We start from the raw sequence: 15,461 nt of genomic DNA, 5'->3' as shown, positions 1-15,461 counted from the left end.
AAGCGAGAGAGTTTGTTCACGCACAGTCTCTACGGATTTCGTCTCTCGAAACTGCAACTTTGTAATATCATTCGCACTGATGTGACGATATAAGCCGCGTCTGGTTCGCAAACGTGGTACGACGATGATACGCGAGTTTTCGCGTCAAATATAAAGCACGTGCCGGCGGGTGGTGTATGCATCTCGATGTCAAAGCTCTGCGAGACGTCGCACTCGCGCGCTTTCATGTTTCGCAGCAGCTGAACACGACGGAGCGCAAAGATACCGTGCGCGTAAGGGCGCTGCCTGGGAGATGAACGGAATACGACCGGCGCGTAGAAGGCGGAAGAGAGACGAAGGAGGTAGCGGCGGAGGCGGAATCTTGATTTGATATTCCGCATGAAGGACTCTCTGTCGAGAGCTTTTACACGCTCGACGCGAGCTTTTCAACGTCTACCGGAATATGAACAAGAACGCTACGTGATGATAACGCTGAAGAGCTTTCTGTTCCGTCCGTGTATTGTGTTGTGTTGAACAAGAGAGAGGAGGCGTCGAGACGCCGCCGCCGTCGTCTCCATCGGATAATTAGCAAACTTGTAATCGAGCTTGCTAATTCGTGACAAAGGCTGACGGAGCTCGAAGGACATCAATAAAAGACCGGGGTTTTATATATCGCGCGTTTTAATCTCTTATGTCAATTCGCGGAATTGCAAATTTTATACTGTGTATAAAAACTGATTCTCGAAGTATACAACTGAATTAAGAATGCACGAGGCGAGTGCACTGTGAAAAAAATACTTGAAAAATTATTCCATATAAAGTTTATTCGTCAAAATAAACTGTATTTCACAGAAATAAACTTTATTTTTTACAGAAACAAACTATATATCCCACAAACAAATTTTCAAGTTTTCCTCAGTGCAGTGTTTGGCTATTTTTAAAATGTTTACGATAATTCGAATTTGAGTTAGTAACAGTTAGTTTCATTAGCTCCGATAAATCGAGTAAAGTAGAGTAGAGTTAGGGTAGCGTAGCGGATAGCATATGTATAAGAATTAATAATAGCGGGTAATACAGTTTCGTAAAATATATAACAATAATATTACTAAACAATGAGCTATTATATTTTAGAAAAATTAGAAGCACTAAATTAAATTATGAAAAAGTATCATGTATTTGTGAAATATCCAATAATAATAGGTTAAAATAAGAGTTTTCTACTTTTGGATATTTCACATACATAATACTTTTTCATAATTTAATTTAGTGCTTCTAATTTTTCTAAAATGTAATAATTCATTGTTTTATAATATTATTGTTACATATTTTACGAAACTATGTTACCCGATACTGTTAATTCTTATACATATGCTATCCGCTACGCTACCCTAACTCTACTCTACTCTACTCGATTTATCGGATTGAGCATTGAGCATTGAGATTCAGCATTGAGTTGTCGTGAATCATGAAGATACTAGATGGTTGTGTCTATCATATTTTTCGGCCCTAATGAAATTAACTCGTACTAACTCAAACTCGAATTATCGTAAACCATAATTTAGTTGCAAATCTATTCGATTAGATTTGAATTTTCTTACAGAGCTCTTAAAATTTGCAGCTTCGATATTTTTGTATAAAATACTGCTAAATAGTATCTTGAAAGATACAAATAGTCAGGAAATGATATTAATTATCCGATTCGCGCGTGAAACCGTCACATTCATCATCAGATGTTCTCGCGCGAGTCCATTGTGAGCGACAGTTCCTCATAAGCCTGCCACCAACCCTTTTCTTTGGCTACGGAACAATAATGTTCACGTGACGTTCACATCATCCCTTACGCGTCGTGTAATCGCGCCTAATCTCTTCGTCTCGCTGAGATTGTATCGGGTCAGTTGGCACCTGCTGCGGAAGAGTAATGATTCAATCGCGGAAATGGGAACCGCGTCTTTCGCTGGGTCAGTGAGGCCAGCCCTTTCGTCCTTTGTTCTCACAGCCCTCGTGAGTTCCTTCCGTCCATCGGTCCGTGGATTCCACCCTCTCGATTTCGAGCCACTAATTCGTCGGGCGGAAACGGCGCGCATTTTTGCGCGCGTGCGTTTCGCCATTAATTAAAGAGCCCGAGAGCGCACGGAGTGCGCCCTCCGCGATAAAAACCTTCCGCCGCGGCTACATAAAGCCCGGACGCTAGGGGCTGACGATGAGGGCGACGGGGTGCGGCCCGGAGATAGCCGGAATATCGTGCGGCCGGAGATATCGCGTATTCGCCCTGGAAATCTCGAGGCGTAACGCGCGTTGTTACGGCAATCCGGGCATTACGCGCGGCACAACGAGCGCGAAATAGACGGGGGTGCTCCGCGAAATTTCGCGTTTCGACGGTGCGTTAGGATTGTTTAAATTATAATCAGCACTATTCTCTCTCGCGCCCTCGTCGCGGGTCGCGACGATACGAGCGAGGGCCGCTGTGTTGCGCGCGATGGTCGACGAGATGCGTCACGTTTCGCCGGGATATTAATTGCCTTATTATGAAAACGAGGACATGAAAGAGATGGATATGACGATCTACATTCTTCTGTGAGCCACCCTTGATATTCAGGTCTGTATTATTAGTCGTCGCTAGAAACTCATCTCGCGTGAAATACTCAGATTTGAATTCAGAGGTGGATCTGACTTTTTCAGTTGAAAAACACATACGATATGCGTGCCACTACATTTGCAATCGCGATTCCACTGAAAAACTCACATCTAATTCTAAACTGAAATATGAGTATCTCACTTGAGGCAATCTAGATATGCTTATTTAAACAAAAAATTCGCTCTAGAGGTGGATCGCGCAGTTATTTTAAATCATCACTGAAGAGGTTAATCCTTACAAATTATAAGATATTTTATAATTTCGTTCCAAGAAGAAACTAATGTTGACAATGTACTGAGGGGGTTAAAAAAATTGAATTTGGAAAATGATATAGCGATCTAGATCTCTCTGTAAGCCGTGAAAGGGACGCAAACTTAATTTATCGCGTCTTGATATTCATTTACTACTCCCCGTGAAGGGCACATGGCGTCAGGAGGGCGAGTAACTATCGTGCGCAAGCAGTCATTTAATTACACGAGATGGCCCCTATTGTCCGGCTCGGGCCCGATGAGCCCTTTTGATCGCCGCGACGCGGCGGGTCGGAGTGCAAAGTTGTGTACCGATCAGCCGATCTGTCGTAAACCGCAATACATCGTGGCGATGGCGGCTGCCTCGCCTTGCCCTAACCCGGTTCTCAGTCATTAGTCATTGCTTAGTCCGAACAGCGGAATGGGTTACTGGGCTACGATTTACAGCCTCGCGGGAGTTTCGTTCGCGGCTTATGACGCGACGTGACTCGCTACAACTGATGCTTCATCAGCACGATATTGCCGCACGGGGTGGCACGAAACCATCGACTGTGTGCCCTGCTTATCCTCGCGCGTCGTGACCGCCCGAGTGTCAGCAATATTAACCCTTTGTACTCGTAATTATTCGAACCTTGGTGTGTCAGTTAGTTCATAATGTTCCTTAGAATCTGGATCTGTTCCTCTAGAGTATAAGAAAGAAGTGGACATAACTTTTCGATTTCGCAAGGTTTTGTATGTCACAATTTTTCTTGTGTATTTCTTAATTTTCTAGTCTTCCGAAATCAATAATTAAAACACTTAACTTTGTCTTACAAGGAACACTAGGCAACTCAAAAGTTTAGAAAATTGTGAAACTTTGTGTGCAAGTAGAGTACTTCATCCGTAACACAAAACTATTTTTTGTTCGTGCGGAATTACAGTTTTAGGGGGTGAAACATCCTTTTGAAAAAAATCGGTTTTTTTTTTCTTTTGAAGCAAATATCATCAAAATTATAAAAAATAGGAAAAATTTTTTAAAGTGAAAATTGAATGATTTCAAGAGTACTTTAGAACTGATAAAAAAACAATTTTTTTAATTGTTTATTTATTGTATACTCTCAATCCCATCCTTATTTAAAAAAATTTTTTATTATAGTTTTAAAGTACTCTTGAAATCATTCAATTTTCACTTTGGAAAATTTTTTCTATCTCTTATAGTTTCGACGATATTCAAAAGAAAAAATCGATTTTTTTCAAAGGGGTGTTTCACTCCCCAAAAACTGTAATTTCGCATGAATAAAAAAGTTTTGTGTTACGGGTGAACTACTCTACTCGCACACAAAGTTTTAAAATTTTTTGAATTTTTAAGTTGCCTAGTGTTCCTTTGTTAGTTCCTGTTAGTTCTGAAAGCAGACATCCGTCAAAGGGTGAGTAAGGACCGTCTACAGTGAGAGTAAAGTATGGCTGTAAGAAGTAAGAGTAAGAAATTGACTAATCACAGTCAAATGTAAGAAGAATAATCGATTGTGATCGGTTAATTTCTTAGGCCCGATCTACAATAGATGGAGTAAGGAGTAGAAGCAGGAGTAAGATGAAATAGAAATTTATTTCGCTTACTCCCTTACTCCAGCTCCTTACTTCAGCTCTTACTACTTAATTCAGGCTTACTCCATGTAATGTATACGGACAAACTTTTATTGGAGTAAGGGAGTAAGCGAAATAATTATTTCCATTTCGTCTTACTCCTTACTCCTTACTCCATCTATTGTAGATCGGGCCTTACTCTTACTTCTTACAGCCATACTTTACGCCCATTGTCCATCTTAAGCGTCTTCTACAATGGCAGTAGGAGTAGTAGTAAGAAATAAGCAGTAAGCAAATTGACCAATTCCATTCTTATGTTTCAAAAATAATCGATTGTGATTGGTCTATTTACTTACTGCTTATTTCTTACTACTACTCCTACTGCCATTGTAGAAGACGCTGTAGAGCTGTCGAAAAAGAAAACTGCGAGGTCTCGGCTCCGTCCAAGAACGAACCTTGACCCGCGACGAGGTTCGTGCTGGAGCGACAGCCCCGTGCTGCAACAATGCAGGATCCCACACAGCTGGATCTGTGTGTGAAGTCCCGGCAAATTGCGTGCGCGCTCCACCGCGCCGTTTCTGTAACGGACAAGCGGCGCGTTACTCGTGCGTACGTGCGACCGGGATCCGGTAATGAGCGCATGACGATCCGCGGCTAATCGTCGCCCGGAGGAGCCGTCGAGACGTGAAGCTCGCATCGCCCGATCGACCTCGCTGCTCCGTCCTCGCCTCGTCTCGCCCGCGAGTCCTTTGATCTGGCCGACGATGGCCAATAACAGTTCGGCCGCGCCACAACCGTGATTAATAGATCGTTGCCGCTACCGCTCTCGCTTGGTCGATCCAAGCAAGAACCTGAACCGCGCTGCAATCGCGGTACAATTGCAACTGCAAGATGCGGGCTAATGGAAGAGAGGTCGAGTATCGATCGCATTCCGGTATTACCGCCGTGATAGCTGTCGATTTTCTCGCGACTCTAGACGGTCGTCCGATTAGTTTTAAGGACCTAATATGGCGGTTTCGCAAGAAGATTCTCGGCGACAGATGACGATCCGTGTGGGATGCCGCAGGTGACTCGTCTCAATCGGGAGAGAGGTTTAATGCGCAACAACATATTAGCGACGGTAAATCTCGTGAGACCACGAGGGCGGAAATATTTTAATTGCGCGCGCTATCTCGAGGACAAGGAGGGCTCGATAATAAATATGGAGAATAGGCGCGTGCTAAACGCTTAAGCTGCATCGATGAAAATTTATGAGCACCCTCCGCGTTTTATAAAAGACGCGAGTCGTGCGGAATAAAATTCGCTTGCAGCTGGCGAGTTTCTCGCGGTATTTGAAAGTAGAATGGCGAGGGATGCTGATGCGCGTTCTCTCTCTCTCTCTCTCTCTCTCTCTCTTTCCTTCTACCCTTTTCGCCCCTCTTTTCTTTCTCACTCGCTCCCGTTATCACGTCTCTCCGTCGTTATGAGCTGACGACCGCGCTGCGTAACGAGGAATTATAGCTGGAACCGACACCGGAGTCTGTACAGTATCCAACGAGCATGAATTTCACCCGATTATCGGATACGCGTGGCCCATGCTAAATACCAGTCCGGCCACACTGCAAGTGAAATAGTAGAAATCCATTAAAGGGCTTTGTGCGGACACTGCCGGTTATACCGGGTAGTGCGTTGCTTCCCGTCGTGAAAGAGAGATTCGGCAGGAAACGCGTGTCAGTTTTCGCGCGAAACCTTCCTCCCGACGAAATTCGGGAAAATCGCACCGTTTCGAATTTTTCTGTCAACTTTCAACTGCACGTGTGGAATTGTGATTGTCTTTGTTGCACTTTGTACGCATTTAAATATCAAATAATATCGTACAATAGGAATTATGAACTATACGCAACATACGGAAAAATATCGTTCTACTGTTAGAAACAGCTCAGTTTACTTTTTTAGGTTACTTTCTTATAGAGAATATTTTTTTGATGATAGTCTCAAATGATGATATTCACCATAAATTCGAAGAAATCCACGAAATTCGATGCTTATAATACATTAATGATAAATTTGTAAATATATTTGTAACAAGTAACATTCACTTGAATGCAGTGTGCATTTTTCCGTGTGTATGTACGACGTGCGGTGCGTTATGCGTAGCCCAAGTGTTTTGAATTTCATTATTAATTATATTATTCAAGCGCTACATCGACCGTGTGCTTTCCTCGGAGATAGGCGAAATTCTGCCGCGGATTTCCGCGTAGGGTGAAACAACACGCCTGGCGGGGTATTGTAAAGTATATATCGGGAATATCGGTTTCTCTCCTCGCTCGCCCAGCCAGCCGAGCTCAAGCCAAGCTGAGCCGCAATTTATGAAACACAGTGTGTATGCGCTCGCGCGCGTACACGTGCGTGAGTGCGTGCGGTGTTTGGACGCGACGCGAGCTGTCGTGGCCGCTCCAACCCTTCCGCGAAATACCGCGGCTACCGTGTTTTTCCACCCTTCCGATCGTATTCTATCTCGCGGCCGCAACCGCGTGTCGCCCGCGCGGGCATCCGTGCACAAACACGCGGGCGCGCACGTGCGCCGCAATAAATATGCGTGAGCGATAGGAGATTAATCGCGCGCCGTAAACAGAGATTACCTTCCGACGCGAATTAGCCTTAGCGAGTGATTCGAGAGGATGGCCCCGCGGGGACAATGAAAACCGGCGCGGCATAAAGCCGGGGATTTAAAAACGAAAACGCGACACGACTGCTACCTCTCTCTCTCTCTCTCTCTTCCCCCCTTTCACTGTTTCTCTTTCTCTCAGCCGCGTTTTCGAGGGTTGTTTTTCACGGGGAGAAAACATGCGCTCTCTCTCGCTGTAAAAATAAGGGTATTACCAGGAAAACCGCGCGCTCGCGCGCAAATATGTCGCGTGCGTTCGGATGAGAAACGTTACGATACCGCCGCGAAACTGCTCGCGGGATTAGAGAGGAGTTTAACCTCGCGCGGGCATTGAATCCACGTTGACGCGATTTTACGCGGATATATGAATTCCCATCGACGTTGACGGGCCAAACGCCGTCGACGCGCGTCCCACTTCGTATCGATCTGCATATACACGGACTCATTTGCGGGTATTCTGATACCGGCGATTTCCTGGCGACGCGACAGCAACTCTCACACGACTCCGTCCAGACACCCCCGAGACACTCCTCCTCCCGTAGGTTTCCAAGTGGAATAAAATTCGTCGTTGCCATCCCAGACAGCCTCGGGATTACGGGAGCCGCGTTCGCGATTGTTTTTGCCGGCATTAATGATCGATGCCAGTCGAGAGCGCGCGAGGATGTGCCTCCAGGTTGTTTGCGATGTCGCGTCGTGGCGCCGTAAGATCCGGAGGGGATAGTTTTCCTTCTTTCTCTCCCTTTCTCTCTGTCTTTCTCGCCAAGGTTGCTTTCACCCTCGCACAGCCCCCGTCGCTGGCAACACTCGCCCTCTATCATTCATCCTCGACGCCTTCGAATTTACTTGGGCCGCCCCCTCCCGCGAGGGCCTTCGTCGTCTCGCTGTATTGATATATCGTCGCGCTTGGATTCGCGTTACACCTCGGAATCGTTGATCAATGTTACGAGGCCGACGAGGCCATGGAAGAATGCCTCGCCTCGTAAAAGGGACAGTTCCGGCCGTATCGGCTTTCGACTCGGCGCGGATTATTGATTGCTCGTCGACGGCAAGTTCCGCGTTTCCCCCGCGACCTGCGACTCGACGCTGCATTATGCTGAAAAAGTAGGCGAGAATACGTAGTCGTCTGAGTCGGTTTAAATTACAATCGAACTTGAAAGACCAACAATTTTCTCTGTCATGTCGAGATTTAATTCTCCGTCAGGGACACGCGCGAGTTTATATAAACTTGGAAGAGAATTACTTAATTCTAAAGCGAAGCAATTGTGAAACGTTAAATTTCCCTTTGTAATCCGTTTTATTTGATCTCTTACAGACGATGGGAATTTCCAACGGATTTGGAGCTCCAACAGAAGCGAAGAGGGAGGAGCTGAGTACAAAAACGTGTGTGATCACATTGAGGCTCTGTAGCGTATTGAGAGCGTTGATTGTTGTCACATCTCGCGCTCACCGAGTGTTTACGTCATTCAGCGGCGACGACAGTTGATGTTTGATGGGGGGTGACTTTTTGCCGACTGCTTTGATTGTCGTGCGCGACGCGTACGTGTCCGGGAACCGTGTTATTACGTCTCGAGCCGACGTTTGGGACACATAAAATATATGGACCCTTCTCGTAATAATCGGGATATATCGTCGGCATCGCGTCGATTCACACGTTTCTCCGATCAAATCACGAGTGTCAGTGTCACGAGGAAGTATCATGACGTAGCAGCCAGATGCCAGGATGGAGGACGCGGGATGCCGAGACGCCGGTGCAACGCATCATATATTTCTAGGTATGTGAAATCATTTATTATGCGGGGTGTTTCTGATTTTAACGAACGTCTGACGAACTCACCGAGAATGAGACATCCGAGTCGAAATCTAGGCTATTCATACGTTTCTTTTACCCCCATTTATATCTCCCATTAATTTTTAGATTATTTAACATTTGCTTATCACGAGTGTGGTGGATCATATAATTAACCCTTCGTATACATACTTATTTTTTCAACCTTCGCATACACATTGGGTGGTTGCCATTTTCAAACAGTTGTATCTTTTAAAATATTTATGCAAAAATTCTGAAAAAATTCATGGATTAACTTAAATGTTTATAGAAAGTATTTACATACTTTTGGTATTAAAATTTAAGAAATTTCATATTTAAAAAAAATTATTATATTTCGCGATTTAAAAAAAGTGAGTTTTTGCAAAAAAATTTGTAACTTGTAATTTTTAAGTAAACATTTAGCATTTTATTGTTGAAATGTTTATCTTTAAGGAAAAAATTGTCTCGTAAGCCATCTCTAGAAAAAGTATATTTATTTTGAATATCAAAGTTCCATTATTTTCACTTCAGACGGCTGCCAGAAACTAACTAACGCTTATTTTACTAGCCAAATGGAATCAAAGCATAGTTAAGATCCCAAACTACAATTAGATTGCGACACTACTTCCATTTATTACTGCATTTATTACTTAAAAGGTACAGAGCGCTAAATTTTAGTTATGAGTGGTAACCACCTAGTATATATACGAAGAATAAATAAGATAGAATATCGAGATAATCGAGTGTTAAATAATTCTGAGTTAGGGCTTCTTGTGAAGCTCTAACTTGGAGAAAACGGCAGTAAGTATTTGCACTAAGATACTGTACGCATAGCTCTATATTTTGAAATTCTTCATTGGTCCTTCAAGTTCGACGGAATTTGCAGGGTTGATGTAGAACCAGAATTTCAGACGCGATATTGCTCAGATATTTGCGAAAACGCTCACCCTCGTAGCGCGGAATTTGATATCAGACTCAAGAAGAGATTCCACAGGGATTCTTGACTGCATTAAACTTTATTATTACGAAACAAAGCACACGAGACTTGATTTTAGCGTGTCCAGTCTCTGCGAAATTCGACTGAATCGCTCGCGAAGAAGAGTCCCTATTTCTCGGGATTAATTGATTCCAATCGTGCTGTCTCGGCCCTTTAATCCATTCGTAGCATTATTGGATGTTGCGTTAACGTTACATTATTATTCGTCACGATTAATTGTTGTCTCGACTACGGCGTGGTACAACAATTCATGGGGGGCATTAGAATATAAACGACGCGAGGCGACCGCGGAATCCGCGTGCGAGCGCTCGATTAGAATGCAAATCGCGAGAGGACCACCCTTCCCCTTCCCCTGCCACCCCATAGCACACGCTGCGTTTTGATAGCGTTACCATGGGCGAGGCAAGAAGGCCCTCTCTCTATCTATCCCTCCCCGCACCTCTGTCTCTTTGTTGTCTCGTGCAGCCGTCCCGGTGAGGGTGGATCTCGCCGATGAATCGATGCTAACGGCGCGTGTGATACGAATCTGCATAACTAATCGTCGCTCTTTGCGCGACGTTTTTCGGGCCCGGAATAACGTCGTTAGGTTTCCTTTGAGACACAAATTCGCCGTGAACTCGATTAGCGGCAAAGACGCGGCGAGATATTTCGTAATGCGTATCGTTTCGCTCATCCGACGTACGCGTGTCGGCATACCGCGTCGTTTTGCCACTTTTGTTCGCGAAATACAGTACACGGCGCGCCACCCTCGCCGGCGGTAAGCGCGCGAAACAGTCTCACGAATCTCTAAAGAGCGAGGTTCTTCCCGCCGGGGAGAGCGAGCGTGTTTTGCTTTTGTCGCGTTATTGAAAACGTGTGGCATTTTTGGCCTCTTCAGGGACGAGTGTAGTAAAGTCAGAAGAAAATAATTTAATCTCAAAGCGACAGAAATATGACATCTGTCAATCACGCTACGAGATTGCCCTTCTCATTTCGCGGTGAATTCAATTTTGTGGTTTGCTCACAATATATATCGTTGCTTACCTTTATTGACAATATCTGAATCAAAAAACACAAAAATCGAATGTGTCGAATGTGAAACGTACACATAGTTTACAATCTTTCGGTTATAATTTTTGTTCTCCTAATGATTTTTTCGCAATATTTTTTTCTTAATAATTAATATATAACATAATTTCTATTTTATTTTTTTTATACATATCATACACATCTTTTCTTTTCCCAAAAAAAATGTTCTTTCTATTAATAAATAAATAAATATCTAAATATATAAGTCCAGATAAATATATAAATATATAAATTATAATTATATAAATATATACATATGTATACGCTAATATATATATATATATATATATATATATATATATTATAAATATATGCGCTAATATTTCTGAAGAACTAACTCTTTCCTACTCGAAAGACAACTTATGATTGTATTTCACTGTGCAATTACAGTACCAAATACCAAACACTTTTTGCTCAGTGCAGTAACCCTTCTTACGAGATACCTCGCGACTTTTCTTCTCCTGCAAGAAATCTCGCGAGATCCACGAAGACACAAAGAAGAGTTCTAATTCGCTTTTCATTCGCGCCGGCGATCTCGATCTCACGACACGAGGGTATCCCTGTATCAAAATGAAAATCCGTTGCGTCCCACTCTTGTCTGACATCAGCAGGATCTCTGCGCTACGTGGCGCCGCGAACGCGCTTATTTCTCGTGCTCGAGGAAAGCATCGGTACGGATTACAACCGCGCGAGAATCGCGGTTTTACAGCGAGCGCGCGGTTTTACAACGAGCGCGCGGTTTTACAGCGTACTCACCGTGTCCGAACTAAAAGGAGCCCCCTTTAACGATCTAATCCCGCGAAAGTCGCTCCGCCGCTCCTGTGTACGTATATCCTAGCCGAATGTCGGCCGCAGGAATATTCCCACATGATAAAAACAGAGGCAATTTGCCAAAACGTCGGCTTGATGGCTGCTCGGCGCGCTCTCCTCACAGACAACCCCCAACACACGAGGGTTACGTCGCGCTCAGTACTTTCGGGGGTTTTAGGGCGGCTTGGAGAGAAGGGAAGACGCGGCAGGCAGGCAGTCAGTCGCGCGGGGTTGGCAAGGCACGGCGGCTAAAGGAAGGTCGACGATACGTCGACGAGAACTTATAGGACGAAGTGGAGTCTGCTCTTTCTCTCTCTCTCTCTCTCTCTCTCTCTCTCTCTCTCTCTCTCTCTCGCTCATTCTCTTTCCTTCGCCCTCCTGCGTTCCTCCCAACGAGAGGAGAAACGAGAGGAGGGTCGAGGATAACGCGAGCAGGACGCGACGGGATATCTCTCGCAGGAAGGAAAGTGGGATGTAAATTGCTCGCACGTACATTAGTCATCATCACTCGCAGCCCTCACCTCAACTTTGTTCGAGAGAAGTGCCGGTCGACCCTTGTCCCGTCTCCTTGCTCCTTATCCTCCCTCCTACTCGCTCGTCACCGAAGACACTTCTCTAGCCTTTAGCCTTTTCCTCGTCCGCCACTAGACGCCGTCATTTTCGTCGACGTCGTCTTCCTCCCGAGCTAGCTTTACCCTGTCTCGTTGCCACCCCATCGACCGTCTTTTCCGTTTCCCGTCCCTCCCTGCAGTCCGAGTTTTATAGTTGCATCTCCGCGGCGCTCAGTTTTCCGTATTCGGTTACATTTGCGTTTTCCTAGACAGTGGCAGTTCCGGAGGAAACTCTGTTTGTTTCGCGCGAAGTTGATTCTCGTTGAGACCCGCTGCGGGGGTTCGCGTCCCGGACAATTGGCGCGTTTCACGCGTCGTCTACGTCCATCGACGAGAATCGGCCGTTGCCGCGCGGCGTTAATTTATTCAGCGTCTACGTTACCGTGGCTTCTCCCGACCCTGGGAAACGGAATTTCCCTTCTGTCTCGCCGTCACTCCCCGCCCGCTCCGCTCGCGGCGCGGTAAACGACGCTTGTCTAACTTCCATAGAAATACATTTCGTCGTAGGAAGGGAATTGCTAACAAGTTGCGCGCGGGGTGGGCGAGTTCACCCCCCGCTGGAAGTTTCGTTACGGCCCGATCGTCCTCAGCATGAACACGTGGCGCTCTCTTCTGATCCGCGCTTCTCAGACGAGTCTCATCCGCGCGCCGGGCTTTTCGGCAAATATTAGTTTACGAACTTTATATATATATATATATATATATATATATATATATATATATATCCACTCACGCACGACCACAGTCGAGTGCCTGAGAGAATCGCGACGGATGATCGAAATAGCATAGAGAAGTGAAACTCTCGTAGCGTCTTGTAATTTCGCATGGCTTCACGTGGCTTTCCCATATTAACCTCCTGCGCCCGTAATGCTACCGTTCGAAAATTTGTTTCTTCGTACACGTGCTGCGAGTTCTCCGCGAGAAACGTCCGTGCACAGAACAGGAATATCATTCCACTGCTGAGAAAAGCGATGACTCATTTTACTTTCTCTCTTATAAATAATGATTCGTCTTCGACAAGCAATATTTTCTTGACAAGAATGCTCAACTTTCGTTTGAAATTTTACACGACGAAAGGATACAGAACAAACTCGATCTTCGTCACAGTGAAGTGAATTTTTAAAACAGTTCTCGCTCTTCTCCTGAAAATTTACGATTTCGCATACACGAAGTACAAGTATTATTCTCAATCGTGCACTTTTGTTCTTATCTCCGACAACGCGTTAAGCGCTTTATAATTATCTTATGGTGTTGCAACAACAGACGTGTGCTGATTAGAGATGGGCGATATCGATACCGGTTATAGCTATAATCGATTATAGCTTATAATCGATTATTTCTGTTCGATGTCCCATCTCTAGTGCTATTTTTTACCTTAAAGCTACGCTCGTGATTAACTACAACTCATAATTAAAGAAGATTAATCAAAACAAAGTCGAAATAGAAAAGATCTGTGCTTATTGTTGAACCGTGAAGAGAATATTTCACGCTTCTGTCGATAATTTCGTCACGATCGCGTTCTAATTGAGAGAGGCACAATGCCTTATTTTCTAACGCTGGATCGGCTCTTGGCGTCGTGGTTATTCGCCGCGAGGGCGGCCGATTAATCGTGATTGACATTAATAATTACCGAGGGCAAACGCGCTCTTTACCTCGGCACTCTTTACCTGTTCCCAGGTGCAAACACAATGTTAATTAAGCGCTCGCGGCATAGCGCGGCGCAGCAAAAATCTCTTCATTATAAGTTTCGCGAGATTTCGTAGCGACCGAGGAGAAAGAGAAAGGAAGAGAGAGAGAGAGAGAGAGAGCAGCCATGCTGGGATCGCTTTCTTCCTCCGGGACTTCGCCCGGGATACCGTCTCGTTCCGGTGCGGGTAAAGAGGTACTCCGAGTAGTTTCGAAAGCAATTACGATTTCCAGAAGGCGGACAGCGTAATTGAATATTACACGAGCGGAAATCGCCTTTCTCTTCCTTCTGCCGCGGCGTCACGGAAGAAGACTGAGAGTGTGAGAGAAAGAGACAGAGAAAGCGTGAAATTCGACTATAAATTTCCAAGTTTTCCGGCAAGACGCGGCTAAATCGGTGTCTACGGCGACGGCAGCGTGTCTTCCTTTTGATCCGTGTCTTTTATTAAACGGCTCTCGCCAGCACCGCGCCGGTAGAGCATGCGTGGCGATTTGCATTTTATGAAAGAGGACCGTGGAGTGGCGGCGTGAGACTACCTCGAGCTCACTTACGAAGTGCACAGCGTCTGATATACTTTCGATAGACCGGGATGATCTTTCGGGATGTACCATTTAACTTTGTGGATGCACAGGGTGGTCCGACAATTCGTTATGCGATCGCGGAGTTGTAGGATCAGAATTCATGAAAACAAACGATCTTTGCGGACGAATCTTTGGGAAAAATCTTTTTCGCTGAGCGCTTGGACAAAAATCACAGCAACGTTTATATCTTGTCTCGTTATCCTTCATCATCCTCCGTAGATTCCCTTTTCGAGCGGAGCGCGCACAAGTTTCTTATGGTGATATAAGAATTACCGTTCCATCGCGGCGTTTCACAGGTTAAATGTATGCTGAGAGGGAGAGAAAATCGCGACGGGCTTTCCCGGAGGAGACTACTGCCTTGAGAATGAGGCGAGGGTGAAAGTTCCGCGAAGGTCATCGTAGCGCGAAATTTTAATCCACCCCTGCGTCTCCCGCTTTCTCGCATTTCCCGTCTCGCGAACGACACTCCCTCGCGCAGAGAAAAAGAGAAAGAGAGAGAGGGAGAGAGAGAGAGAGAAAAAGAGAAGTGGAGGGTGAAAAGCGGGCGGATAAGAAGTCGCAAAACGGGAAACAAGGAATATTAGCACGATTAAGTGGCAGTCCTGCGGCGTATGCGCGGGGTTGTCCTTCTGTCTCTTTCTCTCTCTCCCTTATTCCGGTCCCGAAATGGGGTTGCACGACCTTCTCTCGCCCGTCGTGCCCTTCGCAGGAAGTAACGACCCGAAGGAAGCGTTTGTCGGAGCTTTTTCGGCCGCGCCAACCCTCGCGCAGGATGGAGAATTTCCGAGGAACTTGGAGACTATCGTCTCGAGCGGGGAAGTGGAAGAA

At 45.3% G+C, this 15,461-nt stretch overlaps 1 protein-coding gene and 1 long non-coding RNA gene across 6 annotated transcripts in view; one reads left to right on the top strand and one right to left on the bottom strand.

Annotated features, from left to right (window-relative positions):
• Positions 1-15,461, bottom strand: part of LOC116843654 — a 307,139-nt gene that overhangs the window by 56,700 nt on the left and 234,978 nt on the right. The window lies entirely within an intron of this gene.
• The window catches only part of LOC116843674, a 154,641-nt gene that overhangs the window by 41,837 nt on the left and 97,343 nt on the right, over positions 1-15,461 (top strand). The window contains exon 2 of the long non-coding RNA XR_004377913.1: positions 8,385-8,844. This is a non-coding gene — a long non-coding RNA (uncharacterized LOC116843674). The remainder of the gene's footprint in view (positions 1-8,384; positions 8,845-15,461) is intronic.

Source organism: Odontomachus brunneus, unplaced genomic scaffold (genome assembly GCF_010583005.1).
Source record: "Odontomachus brunneus isolate Ranch 3 - 2012 unplaced genomic scaffold, Obru_v1 Obru_scaffold_003, whole genome shotgun sequence".
NCBI lineage: Eukaryota > Metazoa > Arthropoda > Insecta > Hymenoptera > Formicidae > Odontomachus > Odontomachus brunneus.
Note: the sequence above shows the minus strand (reverse complement) of the source record. Positions and strands in the feature narration are given on the sequence as shown.